This window comes from Dama dama, unplaced genomic scaffold (assembly GCF_033118175.1).
Source record: "Dama dama isolate Ldn47 unplaced genomic scaffold, ASM3311817v1 ptg000096l, whole genome shotgun sequence".
NCBI classification, from domain to species: domain Eukaryota; kingdom Metazoa; phylum Chordata; class Mammalia; order Artiodactyla; family Cervidae; genus Dama; species Dama dama.
The window spans coordinates 8,796,009-8,803,191 of record NW_026870910.1 but is presented as its reverse complement, the minus strand read 5'-3'; positions in this window follow the sequence as shown (position 1 = coordinate 8,803,191).

The window sequence follows — 7,183 nt, the reverse complement described above, 5'->3', positions numbered from 1 at the left end:
GAAGCTCTTCACATTTTTCAAATCTTTTCAGGCTCTTCATGTTTTTGAATACCGATTCATGCTCCTCCTATTTTTCAGACCGTTTCATGCTCCTCATATTTTTGACACCTTTTGAAGCTCTTCATATTTTTCACACCTTTTCTGGCTCTTTATGTTTTTGAACACCATTTCTTGCTCCTACTATTTTTCAGACCGTTTCATGCTCCTCATATTTTTGACACGTTTTGAAGCTCTTCATATTGTTCACACCTTTTCAGGCTCTTCATGTTTTTCAACACCGCTTCATGCTCCTCCTATTTTTCAGACGGTTCATGCTCGTCATATTTTTGACAACTTTTGTAGCTCTTCATATTTTTCACCCCTTTTCAGGCTCTTCCTGTTTTTGAACACCACTTCATGCTCTTCCTAATTTTCAGACTGTTTCAGGCTCGTCATATTTTTGACACCTTTGGAGCTCTTCATATTTTTCACTCCTTTTCAGGCTCTTCATGTTTTTGAACACCACTTCATGCTCTTCCTAATTTTCAGACTGTTTCATGCTACTCATATTTTTGACACCTTTTGAAACTCTTCATATCTTTCACACCTTTTCAGGCTCTTCATGTTTTTCAACAGCGCTTCATGCTCCTCCTATTTTTCAGAACGTTTCATGCTCCTTATATTTTTCACACCTTTTGAAGCTCTTCATACTTTTCAGAATTTTTCAGGCTCTTCATGATTTTGAACACCGTTTCATGCTCCTCCTATTTTTCAGACCGTTTCATGATCCCCATATATTTGACACCTTTTGACGCTCTTCATATTTTTCACGTCTTTTAAGGCTCTTCATGTTTTGAACACCACTTCATGCTCCTCCTATTTTTCAGACCGTTTCATGCTCCTCAAATTTCTGACACCTTTTGAAGCTCTTCATATTTTTCACACCTTTTCAGGCTCTTCATGTTTTTCAACACCACTTCATGCTCCTCCTTTTTTTCAGACCGTTTCATGCTCCTCATGCATTTCACACCTTTTGAAGCTCTTCATATTTTTCACACCTTTTCTGGCTCTTCATGTTTTTGAACAGCGCTTCATGCTCCTCATATTTTTCAGACCGTGTAATGCTCCTCATGTATTTCACATCTTTTGAAGCTCTTCATATTTTTCACACCTTTTCAGGCTCTTCATGTTTTTGAACACCGTTTAATGCTCCTCATGTATTTCCCATCTTTTGAAGCTCTTCATATTTTTCACACCTTTTCTGGCTCTTTATGTTTTTGAACACCATTTCTTGCTCCTACTATTTTTCAGACCGTTTCATGCTCCTCATATTTTTGACACGTTTTGAAGCTCTTCATATTGTTCACACCTTTTCAGGCTCTTCATGTTTTTCAACACCGCTTCATGCTCCTCCTATTTTTCAGACGGTTCATGCTCCTCATATTTTTGACAACTTTTGTAGCTCTTCATATTTTTCACATCTCTTCTGGCTCTTCATGTTTTTGAACTCCGTTTCTTGCTCTTCCAATTTTTCAGACCGTTTCATGCCCCTCATATTTTTGACACCTTTTGAAGCTCTTCATATTTGTCACACATTTTCAGGCTCTTCATGTTTTTCAACACTGCTTCATGCTCCTCCAATTTTTCAGACCGTTCATGCTCCTCATATTTTTGACACCTTTTGAAGCTCTTCATATTTTCCACACCTTTTCAGGTTCTTCATGTTTTTCAAAACCGCTTCATGCTCCTCCTATTTTGCAGACCGTTTCATGCTCCTCATATTTTTGACACCTTTTGAAGCTCTTCATGTTTTTCACACCTTTTCAGGCTCTTCATGTTTTTCAACACCACTTCATGCTCCTCCTATTTTTCAGACCGTTTCATGCTCCTCATATTTTTGACACCTTTTGAAGCTCTTCATGTTTTTCACACCTTTTCAGGCTCTTCATGTTTTTCAACACCACTTCATTCTTCTCCTATTTTTCAGACCGTTTCATGCTCCTCATATTTTTGACACTTTTTGAAGCTCTTCATATTTTTCACACCTTTTAGGCTCTTCATGTTTTTCAACACCACTTCATGCTCCTCGTATTTTTCAGACCGTTTCATTCTCCTCATTTTTTTGACACCTTTTGAAGCTCGGCCTATTTTTCACACCTTTTCAGGCTCTTCATGATTTTCAACACCGCTTCATGCTCCTCCTATTTTTCAGACCGTTTCATGCTCATCTCATTTTTGACATCTTTTGAAGCTCTTCCTATTTTTCACACCTTTTGAATCTTTTCATATTTTTCATATTTTTGAAGCTCTTCATATTTTTCACACGTTTTCAGGCTCTTCATGTTTTCAACATCACTTCATACTCCCCCTGTTTTTCAGACCGTTACATGCTCCTCGTATTTTTGACAACTTTTCAAGCTCTTCATATTTTTCACCCCTTTTCAGGCTCTTCCTGTTTTTGAACACCACTTCATGCTCTTCCTAATTTTCAGACTGTTTCAGGCTCGTCATATTTTTGACACCTTTGGAGCTCTTCATATTTTTCACTCCTTTTCAGGCTCTTCATGTTTTTGATCACCACTTCATGCTCTTCCTAATTTTCAGACTGTTTCATGCTACTCATATTTTTGACACCTTTTGAAACTCTTCATATCTTTCACACCTTTTCAGGCTCTTCATGTTTTTCAACAGCGCTTCATGCTCCTCCTATTTTTCAGAACGTTTCATGCTCCTTATATTTTTCACACCTTTAGAAGCTCTTCATACTTTTCAGAACTTTTCAGGCTCTTCATGATTTTGAACACCGTTTCATGCTCCTCCTATTTTTCAGACCGTTTCATGATCCCCATATATTTGACACCTTTTGACGCTCTTCATATTTTTCACGTCTTTTAAGGCTCTTCATGTTTTGAACACCGCCTCATGCTCCTCCTATTTTTCAGACCGTTTCAAGCTCCTCAAATTTCTGACACCTTTTGAAGCTCTTCATATTTTTCACACCTTTTCAGGCTCTTCATGTTTTTCAACACCACTTCATGCTCCTCCTTTTTTTCAGACCGTTTCATGCTCCTCATGCATTTCACACCTTTTGAAGCTCTTCATATTTTTCACACCTTTTCTGGCTCTTCATGTTTTTGAACAGCGCTTCATGCTCCTCGTATTTTTCAGACCGTTTAATGCTCCTCATGTATTTCCCATCTTTTGAAGCTCTTCATATTTTTCACACCTTTTCTGGCTCTTCATGTTTTTGAACTCCGTTTCTTGCTCCTCCAATATTTCAGACCGTTTCATTCTCCTCATATTTTTCACACCTTTTGAAGCGCTTCATATTTTTCACACATTTTCAGGCTCTTCATGTTTTTCAACACCGATTCATGCTCCTCCTATTTTTCAGACCGTTCATTCTCCTCATATTTTTGACACATTTTCAAGCTGTTCATATTTTTCACACCTTTTCAGTTTCTACATGTTCTTCAACACAACTTCATGCTCCTCCTATTGTTCAGACCGTTTCATGATCCTCATATTTTTGACACCTTTTGAAGCTCTTCATATGTTTCACACCTTTTGAAGCTCTTCATGTTTTTTAACACTGTTTCATGCTCTTCCTATTTTTCAAACCGTTTCTTGCTCCTCATATTTTTGAAACCTATTGAAGCTCTTCATATTTTTCACTCATCTTCCGGGTCTTCATGTTTTTCTACACCACTTCATTCTCCTCCTATTTTTCAGACCGTTTCATGCTCGTCATATTTTTGACACTTTTGAAGCTCTTCACATTTTTCAAATCTTTTCAGGCTCTTCATGTTTTTGAATACCGATTCATGCTCCTCCTATTTTTCAGACCGTTTCATGCTCCTCATATTTTTGACACCTTTTGAAGCTCTTCATATTTTTCACACCTTTTCTGGCTCTTTATGTTTTTGAACACCATTTCTTGCTCCTACTATTTTTCAGACCGTTTCATGCTCCTCATATTTTTGACACGTTTTGAAGCTCTTCATATTGTTCACACCTTTTCAGGCTCTTCATGTTTTTCAACACCGCTTCATGCTCCTCCTATTTTTCAGACGGTTCATGCTCGTCATATTTTTGACAACTTTTGTAGCTCTTCATATTTTTCACCCCTTTTCAGGCTCTTCCTGTTTTTGAACACTACTTCATGCTCTTCCTAATTTTCAGACTGTTTCAGGCTCGTCATATTTTTGACACCTTTGGAGCTCTTCATATTTTTCACTCCTTTTCAGGCTCTTCATGTTTTTGAACACCACTTCATGCTCTTCCTAATTTTCAGACTGTTTCATGCTACTCATATTTTTGACACCTTTTGAAACTCTTCATATCTTTCACACCTTTTCAGGCTCTTCATGTTTTTCAACAGCGCTTCATGCTCCTCCTATTTTTCAGAACGTTTCATGCTCCTTATATTTTTCACACCTTTTGAAGCTCTTCATACTTTTCAGAATTTTTCAGGCTCTTCATGATTTTGAACACCGTTTCATGCTCCTCCTATTTTTCAGACCGTTTCATGATCCCCATATATTTGACACCTTTTGACGCTCTTCATATTTTTCACGTCTTTTAAGGCTCTTCATGTTTTGAACACCACTTCATGCTCCTCCTATTTTTCAGACCGTTTCATGCTCCTCAAATTTCTGACACCTTTTGAAGCTCTTCATATTTTTCACACCTTTTCAGGCTCTTCATGTTTTTCAACACCACTTCATGCTCCTCCTTTTTTTCAGACCGTTTCATGCTCCTCATGCATTTCACACCTTTTGAAGCTCTTCATATTTTTCACACCTTTTCTGGCTCTTCATGTTTTTGAACAGCGCTTCATGCTCCTCATATTTTTCAGACCGTGTAATGCTCCTCATGTATTTCACATCTTTTGAAGCTCTTCTTATTTTTCACACCTTTTCAGGCTCTTCATGTTTTTGAACACCGTTTAATGCTCCTCATGTATTTCCCATCTTTTGAAGCTCTTCATATTTTTCACACCTTTTCTGGCTCTTTATGTTTTTGAACACCATTTCTTGCTCCTACTATTTTTCAGACCGTTTCATGCTCCTCATATTTTTGACACGTTTTGAAGCTCTTCATATTGTTCACACCTTTTCAGGCTCTTCATGTTTTTCAACACCGCTTCATGCTCCTCCTATTTTTCAGACGGTTCATGCTCCTCATATTTTTGACAACTTTTGTAGCTCTTCATATTTTTCACATCTCTTCTGGCTCTTCATGTTTTTGAACTCCGTTTCTTGCTCTTCCAATTTTTCAGACCGTTTCATGCCCCTCATATTTTTGACACCTTTTGAAGCTCTTCATATTTGTCACACATTTTCAGGCTCTTCATGTTTTTCAACACTGCTTCATGCTCCTCCAATTTTTCAGACCGTTCATGCTCCTCATATTTTTGACACCTTTTGAAGCTCTTCATATTTTCCACACCTTTTCAGGTTCTTCATGTTTTTCAAAACCGCTTCATGCTCCTCCTATTTTGCAGACCGTTTCATGCTCCTCATATTTTTGACACCTTTTGAAGCTCTTCATGTTTTTCACACCTTTTCAGGCTCTTCATGTTTTTCAACACCACTTCATTCTTCTCCTATTTTTCAGACCGTTTCATGCTCCTCATATTTTTGACACCTTTTGAAGCTCTTCATATGTTTCACACATTTTGAAGCTCTTCATGTTTTTTAACAACATTTCATGCTCCTCCTATTTTTCTGACCGTTTCATGCTCCTCAAATTTTTGACACCTTTTGAAGCTCTTCATATATTTTCCACCTTTTCAGGCTCTTCATTTTTGTGAACTCCGCTTCATGCTCCTCCTTTTCTTCAGACCGTTTCATGCTCATCTCATTTTTGACATCTCTTGAAGCTCTTCATATTTTTCACACCTTTTGAATCTCTTCATATTTTTCATATTTTTGAAGCTCTTCATATTTTTCATACGTTTTCAGGCTCTTCATGTTTTTCAATACCACTTCATGCTACTCCTATTTTTCAGACCGTTTCTTCCTCATCTCATTTTTGACACCTTTTGATGCACTTCATATTTTTCACACCTTTTGAAGCTCTTCGTATATTTCACACCTTTTCAGGCTCTTCATGTTTTCACCACCACTTCATGCTCCTCCTATTTTTCAGACCCTTTCATTCTAAACTAATTTTGACACCTTATGAAGCTCTTCATGTTTTTCACACCTTTTCATGCTCTTTATGTTTTTGAACACCGGTTCATGCTCCTCCTATTTTTCAACCCGTTTCACGCTCCTCCTATTTTTTACACCTTTTGAAGCTGTTCATATTTTTCACAATTTTTCAGTCTCTGCATTTTTTTGAAGACCGCTTCATGCTCCTCCTATTTTTTAGACCGTTTCATGCTCATCTCATTTTTGACACATTTTGAAGCTCTTCATATTTTTTACACCTTTTGAAGCTCTTCATATTTTTCACACCTTTTCAGGCTCTTCATGTTTTTGAACACCGCTTCATGCTCGTCCTATTTGCAGACCGTTTCATGCTCCTCATATTTTGGTACCTTTTGAAGCTCTTCATATTTTTCACACCTTTTCAGGCTCTTCATGTTTTTCAACACCACTTCATGCTCCTCCTATTTTTCAGACCCTTTCATACTCCTCATATATTTGACATCTTTTGAAGCTCTTCATATTTTTCACACTTTTTCAGGCTCTTCATGTTTTTCAACAAAACTTCCTGCTCCTCCTATTTTGCAGACAGTATCATGCTCCTTATATTTTTGACACCTTTTGAAGCTCCTCATATTTCTCACACCTTTTCAGGCTCTTCATGTTTTTCAACACCACTTCATCCTCCTCCTATTTTTCAGACCGTTTCATGCTCCTCATGTATTTCACACCTTTTGAGGCTCTTCATATTTTTAACACCTTTTCAGGCTCTTCATGATTTTCAACACCGCTTCATGCTCCTCGTATTTTTCAGACCCTTTCATGCTCATGTCATTTTTGACACATTTTGAATCTCTTCACATTTTTCACACCTATTGAAACTCTTCATATTTTTCATAATTTTGAAACTCTTCATATTTCTCACACGTTTTCAGGCTCTTCATCTTTTTCAACACCGCTTCATGCTCCTGCTATTTTCCAGACCGTTTCATACTCCTCATATTTTTGACAAGTTTTAAGGCTCTTCATATTTTTCACACCTTTTCAAG